This window comes from Melopsittacus undulatus, chromosome 7 (genome assembly GCF_012275295.1).
Source record: "Melopsittacus undulatus isolate bMelUnd1 chromosome 7, bMelUnd1.mat.Z, whole genome shotgun sequence".
NCBI classification, from domain to species: Eukaryota; Metazoa; Chordata; class Aves; order Psittaciformes; family Psittaculidae; genus Melopsittacus; species Melopsittacus undulatus.
Genome location: NC_047533.1, coordinates 64,350,980 through 64,365,941, shown reverse-complemented (window position 1 = coordinate 64,365,941; position 14,962 = coordinate 64,350,980). Strand labels below are relative to the sequence as shown.

The window sequence follows — 14,962 nt, the reverse complement described above, 5'->3', positions numbered from 1 at the left end:
CTCCGTTTTCCAGTACATGCTTTATAATGCCACTTTGGATCATCTGCTCTATGACCTTCCCCAGCACTGAGGCCAGGCTGACAGGCCTGTAGTTTCCAGGGCCTTCCTTCCTGCCCTTTTTGTAGAGGTGTCATACTGGCTGACCTTCAATCCTCTTGGACCTGCCCACTAGACCAGGACTGCTGATAGATGATGGAGGATGACTTAACAAGCTCCTCTGCCAGCCCCTCCAGCACTTGTGTGTAACCCATTCAGCCCCATAGGCTTGTATGCATCTAAGTGGAGCAGGTGGTCTCTAACCATTTATTCCCAATTTATGGGAACTTCAATCAGCTCCCCATCTCTGCCATCCAGCTCAGGGAAGTGAGTACCCTGAGGGTGGCTGCTGTGACTACTAAAGACTGAGGCAAAGTGGCATTAAGTACTTCACCCTTCTCATCCTCAGGCACTAGGTTTTCCCCAGTATCCAACAGAGGATGGAGATTCTCCTCAGCCCTCCTTTTATCGCTAATATATTTGTAAAAGTACTTTTTATCATCTTCCATGGCAGTGCCTGGGCTTAGTTCTGTCTGTGCTTTTGCTTTTCTAACTTTCTCTCCACATAACCTAACATTCATTTCTACATAACCTAACATTTATTATTCATAACCTAACATACTCTACATAACCTAACATTCATTATTCATTTCTCTCCTATTTACCATGCTCTTATAGTATCTTGTGCTGATATACCGCTAGGTAGCTTTACCTCAGTTCCATTGCCTAAGAATCAGTTTCAATGTCAGAGTTACATTTTTTAATATGCTTTGGAAAACAGTTTTAGAAAGGGAGAAACTCTATTTGTATACAAAAATGTGCCTTCAAATCAACATCACGTCACTTGCTGTTAGATTTTCCACTCATTTTAAAGCACAGTTATGAGTTATGCCCACTCCTCTTACATACAGCTCAGTGTTACAAATAACAAATGATAAAATTTGTCCTGACAGAAGGAACGTATCAGATATAAGCTGGATAAATACCTTGTCAGCAGTTCATGTCAGGATTTTCCCAAAATTGTACAAGAATTTCCATGAGAGAACAACTTAGCGATACCACTTCACCTGAACTTTCCTCCCTTTCACCATTTTCAATGTTATTACTGCCTCTTTAAGGTGTTTAGATATCACTCAGAATTGTGACCTTCGAGCTTCAAACTTCAAAATTAGATAGAGTTTTGAGAAATGCTGAAAATTTGGGTTTGTATGGTACTTTTCCTGAGTTTCCTCTAGAGTCAGTAATGCATTTTTCTAATCTCTACAGCCATGAAAGTCAGGAATTGAGAGAAAACATGCTGGGACTTCACTGGGAGCAGAGTGTTTTGAAGATCCAGCTCAGATATTTCAACTAGTGAGTCTTGAAGTTTAGCAGCAGCTCAAACAGGCCACTGATGTGGTATGTCATAGAATCATAGAATAGTTAGGGTTGGAAAGGACTTGTCTGCATACTTAGTGGATGTTTAAATGTCCATGGTTTCTTTAGTTAAGAGGCTCTTGTGGTCCATCCTGACACGTTGATTTGCAAACCTCTCTACAGTTAGCAGCATTTGTTGTTTCCTTTTATGTTTGAACTATTCAGAAACCCCAATTCCAAACCAGTCAGTAGCACAAAGACTGGGGGAAATAAACAAAAAAGCAGCATTTGGGGCAGTATGAGCCGTATTAAAACTCTTCAAAATTCTGCTTTTCTGATTATCACTGTCTTGTTTACTGAAAGAAAGCTTTGGCTCTGATTTTAAGGAATAATCTTTGACATCTGGGAGATACTGGGTTTGTCATTTGTCATCTTTCAGTGCTGTTTTTTGGAAGGTCAAGAGTAAGAAAAGAATGTTACATATGAATTCCCTCATGATGCAAAAATTATCTTTGAGCCAAGAGCATGGAATAATAACTATGCCCCATGCCAATAGCACTTTAGAAGTCAATTGGGATTTATTTTGTAAGCAATAAGTTGTATGCTAGCTGGAATAATTTAAATACAAGGAAATCTCTACATGAATCAACCAATGAAATGCCCTAACCCGCTTCGGTTTTCAAGCTGCCTTTTTGCCTTTGTGAACAGTATTACAGCAATGACCGTAAAATATTCTCAATGACCTTATGCTTTAGCTTGTTCCTTAGAAAAATGACAAAAGCCGTGCAGTGCTGTAGGAAAATGTGCACGGAAATCTTAAGGACTATTTAAGGTTGAAATCTTAAGCTTATTTAAGGTTTATTTTAAGCATACTGAAAAAGTTTTTCTAAAAAAAACACTCCCAGCCTTTGATTGAGTAAGTCCAAGGATATGACACCATATTTTGTTGGGGTAGAACTTTCATAGCTCTGTCCTTGATTCTTTTCTTTCTGTTCTCAGGCTGTCTGGGTTCAGCAGTAGCAGTCATTTTTTCTCCTTCTTGGTAGCTGGTGCAGTGCTGTGTTTTGACTTTCAGTCTGGGAACGGTTGCTGATACCAAGTATGTTTTGAGTTACTGCTCAAATGTTTGGTTTTGTCCAAGGCCTTTTCTGAGCTCATGCTCTGCCAGGGAGGAGGGGAGGCCAGAAGGAAGGAGAGACAGGACACCTGACCCAGGCTAGCCAATGAGGTATTCCATACCATAGCACGTCATGCCCAGGATGTAACCAGGAGTTACCCGGAAGGGCTGGAGCTCTGGGGGATGGAGGAGGCATCGGTTGGTGCTCGGTCAGGCAAGGTGGGGTGAATTATGGGTCGCTGGCTGGTGAGGTATTGTATTCTCTTCACTTGTTATTGGCTTTATCATTATTATTTGTAGTAGTAGTAGCAGGAATGATTTGTGTTATACCTTAGCTATTAAACTGTGCTTATCTCAACCCGTGGGGGCCACATTCTTTGGATTCTCCTTCCTAACTCTCCGGTAGTTGGGGGAGGAAGGGGGGGGGAGTGAGTAACGAGCTGTGTGGACTTGGTTTTAAACCACGACACAGGCATACACTGAAGCTGTGCATAGGCTTTCTCTAGGTGCTTCCAAAAGTTTGAGGACATGAGCAGGGGGGCATTTGTCCTGGCATGCGGTAATGAAGAAAGAAATTGGTAATGAAGTCTAGCTGCAGAAGTTAACTTCCCCAATAAAATTCCTCATTTATCATTGTGGTCTAACAGAGATTTCACAGCAGGTGAAAGCTAGACCCTGTCAGCCTTGTAAATTTTCAGCTGCATGGTGCTCAGTGAAGCCAACAGAGCAGAAAGGCAAAGAAAAATTGCTACAACTGCTGACGATGGAGTTTGCTGTTCACACTTGGAATGAGCAGGGGTGGAGTGCAGAGCAGCTCATCTGCTCTACACAGCACACTGATACCTGCTTCCACCACCTGAAGCCAGAGATGGCCCCCAAAGTTCTATTTGGGCTGTGCTTCAGAAGCAGTTCTGAATGGACCAGAGACCTCCCTTGAAACACGTGGTTCCACAGCCTTCACAGTCCCACCTGACAGGGAGATGACCCATCAATGGTGAGTGAATTCTTGTCAGTGATACTGGAAATAAAGCCCAGGATGCGTGTTTTGTGCAAGCTGCCACTGGGGCATGTGGGGAGGCAACCCCAGCTGAAGTTGGTAGGTCTAAGCAGGATCTGCATGGTACCCCATGCTCCCCAAGAAGATGCCTACAGACATCAGAAGGCAAAGTTGGCACCAAGAAGGTTTTCCTCAGGGATTTTTAGGGACATATTTCTGTTCAGTCTCTACAGGTGAAAGATGCCAGCATCTTTCTTTCACAGACTGCACAGTAAACAAGTCCTTTCCAGCTGGGGGTGGAGAATTGCAAGCAGTTCAGTGTTCCCATCTGTGCTGGGTGAGCTAATGCCCTCAGGACTGGGGAGACTGTTGTTTAATGCTCCTTTCTCTGTTACAGAGGGGCTCAAGCCCACATGTTTTCCCCGGCAGGCAAGTTTCTCCACTGAAAAACAAGACAAAGAAAGTAGGGTCAGAGTCATAGTCTTCTTGCTTATGGATGGAGAAATACTACACTAAGACTGTTTTTATGGATATAAAATTAATTGTAAAAACAGAGCAGGAAAAAAGAACCAGAGGTCCCCAGAGATCAACCTCCAGCAGGCTGAGGAATGACATTCCCCTTGTTTTTCTTTCTGACCAAATCCAGCTGGAAAATGTTATGCAGATGGTGTGAGTAAGCATGTGCTGTTGGTTCCCATACAGTGTTTCTCACACGTTTAGGTCTATAGGGTGCCAATATTCCTAAGCATTCAAATGACCTAAAAATAAGAAGAAAAAACTGCTGTCAGAAAACGCTGGTTACCCACAGGCAATGACTGGATATCACTAAATCAATCTCATGCCATACTGTTACTAGGCTACATTTCACTTTGACAGGCAGATTTTGTATTTTACACTTTGTTTTTTTGCCCACCCTTCCCCTCCTCCCCCCACTTATTTATATTCCAGATGGTTTTTACTGGTAACTATGGAAAAACTCCTAATGAAGAGGAATAATGCTTCTATTTCACTATGAATTAACTGCAGAGTCTCTGTGAAGCCTTCCAAGAGCCATCTTTACATGGTGGGTTATGCCAGAAAGCTCTGATTTAGATTCTTATGTGATTAAACACTACATTGTATAAACAAGGCAACAGAACTGCATTAAAACGTATGAAATTCCTTTATGGAAGTTAATTCACACAGGCAGAAAAATCAGATTTTATTGCTATCTAACAAATATTTGCACAGGCAAAATTTTGTCTACATCCAACAATATAAAAGATCACATTTTCTTTCTTGCAAACATAGTTTTGAAAAACAACGCTGTAGACATCACTGTCTCATCCATGATAAAGCAACCACTGCAGCCAGGGGATGAAATACCAACTATGCTGCAAAAAGAAATGTATTTAGTCAAAGGTCAAATCAAAAGGAATAGGGTGGAAAGATTTCTCACTTGCCAGCAGAAAGTAAGTTTAATTATTCCATGCCACTGCTCATCCCTTCAGAGGTAACGAGCTCCATGACAATTCAGTGGCAACTGGAGATTTTCTTCCAAACATAAAATACGGATAGGATGAAAAAGAAAGAACATATACTGGGGAAAAAAATATAAATGCAGGGAAAATTAACAGTCTAATATTTCCACATTTAACAACAAAGGTATTTACTATTTAATTTGAGAATTACAAATACAGATCACATTATTTCAGACTACAAATATTACCAAATTTATTCTCAAATCATAAACTTGCCCAAAATCCCTCACCAGAAACTAAACTGCAAATCCACATTCACTAGGTTGATGTAAGTGGAGATGTCACTAGATGTGCACTTAAGTCTGTGAGAGCGAGACCATGTCCATTTCTGCTGTGTCCACATAGCCTAGTTCTGTAACAGTCTTCTGTGAATTACAACTACATAGGAGATGTGAAAAGGTGACTTCATGTGAAGTGAACAGTGAAGTGTGAAATAAGGTTTAGAAAAGGTAATATCTGCTTCAGGAGAGTTTATTTTCAGAATTAATTTCAACACACACAGACATACATGTAAGTGCGTGTTTATACAGATGTTTATCCTGATGTATTCCACTTTTGGAGATTGATGTCAAAATCAGGAGTCTGGGCTCTCAATAGTGAGTAAAGGATTCCTTTGAAAGGTAGTTCAGAAGAGGAGTCTAACCTGGGCAGTTTCCTTTCCTCTACAAAAATCCCTCTCTGTTAATTATGAAAGGGAGCTTTACTCACAAAGGAGTGAAAATAACTTCTTACATGCTCCTTTACTGAAGCTCAGCATTCATTACTGCCAAGTCACCATGTGCCAATTACTCTCTAGCCCAGTACCTAAAAAACTGATTTTTATATATATACACGCAAATATATATACATATATGTGTGTATATATATATACACATACACACACACACACTGTCTCTTTATGTGCCTGTAAACGAAGATGTGCACCAATGAATTTCAGACTGCAGATTGCAGCTGAAAACACAATCATCAAATGGCTTCTCTGTTCTTCAGTTCTGCCATTCTTCTCAACAGGATTTGGGACTGTATTACCTCCTTGCCTTTATATTAAATAGTAAGACACCCAGGTACCACTTAGCAGAGAATACAGCTTCCGTGACTTTGGTTACTGATAGGATCTACCTTTTCTTTAATAGAGATTTGCCTACGGAATTTAGAAATAAGACCTCCAAGAAATATTTAGAAAGGAACAAAACAACAGTGCTTTTAAATGGAAGGAGCTCTTGAAATAGAATCCAACCTGGAATAGGTTGCTCAGAGAAAATACAGGCAGTGGTATAAAGCCCTACACCCAGAAAACTGGAAGTATTTGTAGTGTGAGTAGAGATTTTAGGCACTTTGCAGCTCCTACAGGATTGCATCTCTTAAGGAAGAAAATAAATACAAATGTATTTTTTTTCTGATGGGGGAGAGAGGCAATTCGGGTACCAGGATGCAATATAAAAACATTGGAAACAATTTTGGGGACCTTTAAAAAGACTTCGCTCTTTTTTCACCCACTTTCCCAAAAGCAATGGCATAAAGGAACACATTCTAAATTCCTTTCCCTCCTCCCCCCCATCCCCCACAATTAATTTCCCCATGTCTGTGATGTATGAGACCAACCAAGATGTCACAATTGTGAGGCAAACAACAATTTTGTTTTCATGGTGGAAAATTCGCATTGATTGAGAGTTTTAATTAGAGCATTAAATCTCTGCTGCAGTACCAAGCTCATTCTACCAGTGGACAGCTGATTTAATGACCTATCCAGGACTTTCCTGCATTCCTCTAAAGTAAACAAACTCTCAGAATGATTACTGAAATTTGATCTATTTAAAGAAAGTGATAGTGAATTCTTTCCCCCTCTTTTGTGGGATAAGTTTTGTAGGTAATTAAATTAAAGTATGATTTTGGACATACTTACGTTACAGTGCTGCTTGCTGCTGTAAGAGGGACAAGGGATGCGGCCACTCTGTCGACAGAAGCACTGCAGCAGTGATGACAAAGAGGAAATCTTCTCTCACCTAGGGCACAGAATGTGAATATCAACAGCTGCTGTGCACATAAGGAAAGATTATACTCAGATGTTTCCTACTTAATCTCTACCAAATCCAAGTATATCTAACAAAGATAAAAAAATTCCCACTATTATTTTCTTGATTTTTTTATCCCGTTGCTGGTTAACCAGCCAGAAACCTGGCTTGTCTCCTGGTATTTGTTCAATTAGCACTGCAGGCCAGGAGACAGCAAGACCTTCCTCTCCCATCTCTGCATGAGGAACCTGAATCACATTCTCACGAAGTAAAGGAAATCCTTCAGATCCTCTAACCCCAGGTTTAAAATTGAAAAATGATTGTCTCCTAATGGAACTGTTTCTGAGAAGCTGGGAAAAAAATGGAAAAAGTGAGATCCCATTTTACTTCCTCTAGATTTTTCTTCCAGGAAAGCTTAGTTTGAAGGCAGTGACTTGTTATGGACAGAAGCAGGTTTTCATGAGGACAGTGACTTGGGGTATCCTCATCACAGATTTAGCTTTAAATACTTTAAGATTTTATATGAAGCACAAGAATTCTAGAAACATGGATCTGACTTAACATGAAGAAGCAAAGGAAAAATGGCTTGAATACACTCTTACAGAAGAGTAGGATTCATATGTGCATGTTTGCTTTTCTGTATTACCTGGTCTTATCAGAAAGATGCTTTGCTGGCAGTGCATTATACTGTGTAGGAGAGCTGAAGGGGTGCCTATATCATAGGACTAAAAGATTTCCAAACATTCATGATTACAGAGCTATCTCCCCCCAAACAAAACAAAACCCCCAGAGTCCCAGACCCCAGGACAGCATTAAAGCTACAGCCTAGCAAGGCAGCCTTACTTTTTCCCTGTGGCCTGTTTTACACTAGCTCTGCACACTGCTTGCTATGGTATCATCCCAGTTTAATTTTTCCTTAACAGGGAAAAAAAGCAGCCCATTTTTTAGGTTAGTGGATCTGAAGGTAGAACATAAGTCATTGTTCTGGCATTTCTCAGTTCCCACCTTCATCATTCTGAACTTCTGGACAGCTGCAGTTCAACTTGACAGAGATGAAAAGGTTTCTTGTATGTTATCTTTCAGCACATTTCATGAAAGTACGTAGTGAGGAAGAAAAGAGAAATGCTATCTGTGCACCAGCTGAGCAACAGCCGTCTTTAGACACTGCAGAAATTAAATGCAAACTCCCCCCTGGAGACAGTATTCCACAAAAAACTGTGCTCAAGGAACTCCATGTTCTTATTAATGAGCTTGATAATAAGAACTGGTCCCAGATCAAAGCCATACTCTGCTGGGTTTTGTACACAGATAATCTCTGCTTCACACCTTTCATAAAACACAAATCAACAGATGCTGAGAACAAGTGACAGCAGAGATCAGGAAGGGAGGCAGTACCCTGGTACACAGCCTGCTATCTGTGCTTTTTCAGGCATCACCACAAAAGAACATTTTAAAAGGGGACAAAACCTTTTTATCCTCCTTTCTAGGTGGAAAAGGCACAATCACGGCAGGTAATGAAGTGAAGCTGAAGAGACAAAACATTGATGCATTCCCTTTTGTTTGAAAACTCACAGTCAGCCTCCACAACAGGGAACACCTCAGTGCCTATGGTTTTTCTACATATTGTATTTGCAGACTTCAAAGCCAGTGACTCCTTTGTGGTGACCCATTTACCTTACTTTTATGGTGTGCCACTTATTGCAATATATCATTATATTTATGAGATTATTTATTAGGATATTATTTATTAATTACAATACTATACTATATTACTAATATAGTATAAAATAATATATTATTTCTTATTTATTATAATATTATGATGTTATTTCTGATAACTATTTATGGTGCAATGTATCATTACATTTATGATACTGTTCCTCTATATCAAGCTCTATCTTTCTGTCAGGAAAAGAGAAGCAGTAGGAAGGTTTTGTGTTGGATAAATAAACACCCCCACCCCTGGCTCTTACTTTTTCCTCTTCTTACTCAGAACTAGTCTTGTGCTTGTTTTAATTTTGTTTTGCCCATATTGCTTTTACAAATCCTCTTAGTACACAGGCTTCCATCAGAGATTGTGCTGCATTCTGTATGCATTTACATGCATCTGTACAAGTGTGTTTGGCAGACAGGACAGAAAAGCATCTAACATGGATAAATAAGAACCTGAATGTACACAAGTCCATGGGACCTGGTGAAATCCATCTGCGGGTCCTGAAGGATCTGCAAATGAAGTTGCTAAACCACTGTCCATTATATCTGAAAACTCCTTGCAGTCAAGTGAAGTTCCTAATGACTGGAAAAAGGGAAATATAACCCCCATTTTCAAGAAGAGGAAAATGGATGACCCGGGGAATTACAGACCAGTCAGTCTCACCTCTGTGCCTGGCAAAATCTGGGAGCAGATTCTCCTGGAAGGCATGCTAGGGCACATGAAAAACAACAAGGTGCTTGGTGACAGCCAGCATAGATTCACTAGGGGGAAATCCTGCCTGACCAATTTGGTGGCCTTCTGTGATGGGGCTACAGAACTGATGGACGGGGTAGAGCAGTTGATGTCATCTACCTGGACTTGTGCAAAGCGTTTGACACTGTCCCACATGACATCCTTGTCTCTAAATTGGAGAGACATCAATTTGATAGGTGGACCACTCAGTGAATAAAGAACTGGCTGGATGGGTGCACTCAAAGAGTTGTGATCAACGGTTCAATGTCCAGCTGGAGACCAGTAATGAGTAGTATCCCTCAGGGATCAGTGTTAGGACCGGTCTTGTTTAACATCTTTGTTGGTGACATGGACAGTGGGATTGAGTGTGCCCTCAGCAAGTCTGCTGATGACACCAAGCTGTGTGGTTCTGTTGATATGCTGGAGGGAAGGAATGCCATCCAGGGGGACCTTGACACACTTATGAGGTGGGCTGATGGCAACCTCATGAAGTTTAACCGTGACAAGTGCAAGGTCCTACACCTGGGTCGGAGCAATCCCAGGCACAGCTACAGGTTGGGCAGAGATTCAGAGCAGCCCTGCAGAGAAGGACTTGGGGGTGTTGGTCGATGAGAAAACGAACATGAGCCGGCTTCAGTGTGCACTCACAGCCCAGAAAGCAACCGTATCCTGGGCTGCATCAAAAGAAGTGTGACCAGCAGGTCGAAGGAGGTGATCCTGCCCCTCTACTCTGCTCTTGTGAGACCTCACCTGGAGCATTGTGTGCAGTTCTGGTGTCCTCAACATAAAAAGGACATGGAACTGTTGGAACAAGTGCAGAGGAGGCCACGAGGATGATCAGGGGACTGGAGCACCTCCTGTATGAAGACAGGCTGAGAAAGTTGGGGCTGTTCAGCCTGGAGAAGAGAAGGCTGCGTGGAGACCTCATAGCAGCCTTCCAGTATCTGAAGGGGGGCTATAGGGATGCTGGTGAGGGACTATTCTAATGAATAGGGACTGTAGTGACAGGACAAGGGGTAATGGGTTAAAACAGGGGAAGTTTAAACTGGATATAAGGAGGAAGTTCTTTCCTGTTAGGATGGTGAGGCACTGGAATAGGTTGCCCAGGGAAGTTCTGAACGCTCCATCACTGGCGGTATTCAAGGCCATGTTGGATGGAGCCTTGGGTGGGAGGTGTCCCTGCCCATGGCAGGGGGGTTGGAACTACATAATCTTAGTCTTTCCCAACCCTAACTATTCTATGATTCTATGATTCTAAATACAGACATGCATCAAATGGAATGGCAGGAGGAGGGGTAAGAAAAAAAAAAACAGCCAGCCAGTCACGGACTGTGTATGGTTTGGATAGTTAGCAATAGAGTGTTCACCTTTATCTGTCCTTTACACTGTTTGCATGTTGAGAGGCTATTCCTAAAAGTTGCACATCTGCTGGAGGCATTACAGCATTTGGCTGAAAAAGTTGGTCAAGGGGATACAGTTAAAGAGTACTGGACACTACCAAGAAAATAGAAAATGCAGGAGTGGGGTGCATATGTGATTAGAAGGAAACTGGCCGTCCGGGGGAAAGAGGCTGTATCTTGGGAAAGAAACTGCATGCAGGGCTCAGGAGAACAAATACTTTCCTCAGTTTGATTTAAATTTACTGAATTCCCTACAAAAGGATGAAAAACTTGTGCAGGGGAGTACATACAAGTAATCTGGAGTGATTCTGGCTATTTTCTTCTGCTGATTCTAGAATAATTAATTTCTGTACCTCTCCTGAAGTCTGTGCATCTGTCTGAGCTGGTGATGCTGTGCCCATGAAGATGTGACCTTTAGAATCAGCACAGTGACAGGACAGCATCTTGGGAATCAGCTGCAGTGAATGGAGCTGAGGTTCCTCATCCCTATTTCCTGCGGGCAGAGCATTAGTACTGAAAAAGGGAGAAAGTCTGGAGCTCACCACACAGCTGGATCCTACTGCCAGAGCACAGCAGGGATGGAGGGAGGGAGGCAGGCAGTGCCACCACCACATCCAGGCACCCAGTGTGCTCCAACACACCTTCTCAAGGGACAGACAAACTGTTCTCCTTGTGGGCACAGCAAGCATAGTGTAGGAAAAGCAAGAGACTCCCATGGCTAATTGAACCTGCTGGTATAATTTTTAATTCCCTTTCTTTTGCTGTTATGATGGTTGATGTTCACTATCAAATTTATGTTAAAATTGGGTGAGAAGGTAAGGTGAGATTGCCTCAAACACCTTAGTGCTCCTAAAAAATTAAACCTAGAAAAAAATCTTACCTATTTACTTAGGGAATTATAAAACATAACTTTTGTGGCTTTTGCTTCCATTTATGTGCAAACCAGAGGAACACTATTTTCTATTGGCAGCTAAGCTTAAATAAACTGAGGGCTCAACACTCTCTGATTAATCTGAGCAAAATGTAAGGGCAGGCCATTGGCAAAATGTGTAGCTGTGTCTTTGTCAGCAGCCTGTACTCGTGTCAGTACAGAGCAACTGCAGAATCACAGCCTCAGCTTTATTTATCTTTCACAGACTTGTATTGTCTTGTGAAGACAAAAGAGAAACTTTAGACCATGGCTTGAAGGCATGCCCTTATATGTTACCTTCACTTTCACAGCCCCTTGTGTCTGTCCTATTGAACAGCTTTATGAATAGTGTCATAATACCATAATTTGGATACTCAGTCTCAGACCCTGTAACAATGAGTGAGGCTATCTTGTACTATCTTGTACCTTCAGATTACTCTGAGGAAAGGTACTTTTTCCTGTAGTCACTGGATTTCCACCAACAAAAACATCAGCACCACCTGAAGAACTTACTTCCCGTCAGAAAGAAAAGCGATACAAAATATTCCTTTTTGTTCATTCCTGACCCAAAGTACTTCTGTTTTCACCTTGGTAGAGAAACAAAGTGCTAAACCAAACAAAAGCCAAAGGCATCATACCTTTCTTCCCTAGCACAGCTCGAGTGTCTACTCCTCTCAGCACTGATATCCTCCATGAGAGGCAACTGGCTCCATGTGCTCGCAGCTCTTCTGGCTACCTGTCTCCCTCTGGTGTGTCATGCCCTGTCACCTCCTTGTGCTTTCAAGCCAGAGGGGTTATTTCTTCCATTGTAGGCTACATACCATAAGGACCAATCCAACATGACTACAATTTATGCTAAATAGAGATTGTAAAAACTGCACTTGGAAAATCCTCAGTAACATCTGTTGTCCTGGAAAACATCTGTACTGTATGGTAAAACAGGGGTTCTATAGTTGAGAGTTTAAGCAACTTCTTACAAATTCAGATACCTTTTTTTTCCAGCAGACCTCAATATTAACTGTAGAAATATAACAGATTCTGACTTTTATTTTTATTTCATTTTTAAAGAGTGTTACTTACAGCTCCCAATAAGCATTGGTCTTCACTCATATTATGCTAGTCCTTGGGATTCATGAAGTAAGGATGGTATTAGACTTTAAATTTACTCAGATCAAGATCACTGATATGAAAGGAAGTATTTCTGCAAACACGAGTGGGAGCTAGATCAAGGTTTATTTAAAAAGCCCAACAGTTGTGTGAGCTTTTGCTTTTACTAGTTAAATGAACAGGAGGATAAAAATCAAGGAATACAATTTGGGTAGTGTTAAAGTTTTAGGTTCCTGAACAAAAACTTTCTCACAGGATTTCAGTTTATATAGCAAAGACAGAACTATAGAATAATACTGTGTGGGCTGGGATTACTTTTATGGCAGTATACTTATACATAATGGTTACATCAGGAATAATGAGTGAAACACAAGTTGCAAAAGCTTGCAGATTCAGGCAGAGGAACTAGTTTCAACAATAAGAGGAAACAAAACAGAGGGAACTGAAATAATTAGGTTAGTTTAATTGCAACCATTTCCAAATAACAACAGACATGGAAATGTTCAGTGATTTTGTTAGAGGAGTAACTTGTGAATGGCAAAAAGCAGTGTTCTCTTCAATGTACACAGCCTACAAGAGCCAACCTGTTCAACATAAATTATATTCATTCTTCCTGCATACTGCCTTAAAAATTCAGCCCCTTTTTCTTTGGTAAAGCTCTGGTTCAGGTTTTCATTGTCTCACATGTCCACAACTGAAGTTTCCTCTTCCTGGTTTCAACAAATCTACTTTCCCTCCCTACAAAGCCATTTAATACATTGCAGTAAAAATTACCTTACTGACTTACCACCACTATTCCCTCATCTACATCTTTCTTCTTCTAATGCATCATACTAGCTCTATATCTTGCTATTACCCACTTGTCTTAAAAACACATGCTGGTCAATACTTGCTTGCAGCTGACCAAGAAGAGATGGCTTTCTAGCTGCTGGTGCACTCCAATACAGCTCCTTTCTCTTTTATCACGTTCCTTGCAAATGAAAAGTTTCCTCTAAAGGAAAACTACAAAGTAATTTCAAATTTCTGCTTAAGACTTACTGACACCTTCCCATGCACCTGGCAGTGATTCTTTGTCCTTATGTTGTGGTTACTCCCTGTATACTTCCTCCCAACTCTTAAGCTCAGCTGGATGCTACATTTGGTTTTGCATCTGCTCATTTTCATATCACGTACTAGGTTACAAGGTCTGTGAGGTGAAAGTTGAGCTATGTTTTCTACAGTATGTGGCTGTTTTAGAAATACTCCATTACAAAATGAGAGGTTAAGCCTTTCAGAAGTGTGTGCACAAGATCTTAGCTCATTTAAAGCCTAGATATACATGGCTGAAAGCCAGCTTCATCATGCCCCAGGGAGTGCTGATCCTGTATTTAGTTTTGAAAACATCTCTGGCTTTTGCCTTCAGCTGGCATAAAGCAGTATGCTTCCTGGCAAACTGCCTAGGGGAGGTGGGAATGGATCACTGTGATACCCTGGGTTAGAAGGAGCAGTCACCCACTGATAACCTTTTGGATCATTCTTTGAGAAAGAAATAGAGTGCCTAAAAGGACCAGGAGACAAAAAGTGGCAGTGCTGTTTTACAATCTACATTATTAGGCTGCTACGCCTAACGTTTGGTTCCCTCCGACTGCCTTCAGTCATGAGCTGCAGAAGCACTACTGAAGCACTGCAGGGCTCATCACAGCGAGAATCTCCTCACTGCAGTTTTTTATTAATGAAGAATTGTCATGGGACAATCACTCAAAAATACACAGTTTTATAGCTGTACACAAAATAGAGTCTATGCACGTGGTTTTCTTCTCAGAGCCAAACTGCAGTTACCAGTCTTGTCACTGAGGAAGATGGCCATGCTGTGGAGCATGACAGTAGGAACAAAGGGTGATTTTTGTGGGATATGGAGGACCAGACATCTGGGGAGCCTCCTCCCTTTGCAGACTTTTTAGCCTTTGGGGGCACATATTAATGTCTGTCAGTAGATACATTGGCAAACTTATAACCAGTGAAAATTCCTGCATGATCAAGACAAGATGCTAAAAAAATCAAGATTTTTAATTTAAGCATTGT

General features: G+C 41.3%; 1 long non-coding RNA gene across 1 annotated transcript in view; it reads right to left on the bottom strand.

Moving 5' to 3' along the window:
- Positions 1-6,935: 6,935 nt before the first annotated feature.
- LOC115947441 (uncharacterized) overlaps positions 6,936-14,962 on the bottom strand; it is a 52,951-nt gene continuing 44,924 nt past the window's right edge. Inside the window, exon 5 of the long non-coding RNA XR_004081365.2 lies at positions 6,936-7,029. This is a non-coding gene — a long non-coding RNA (uncharacterized lncRNA). The remainder of the gene's footprint in view (positions 7,030-14,962) is intronic.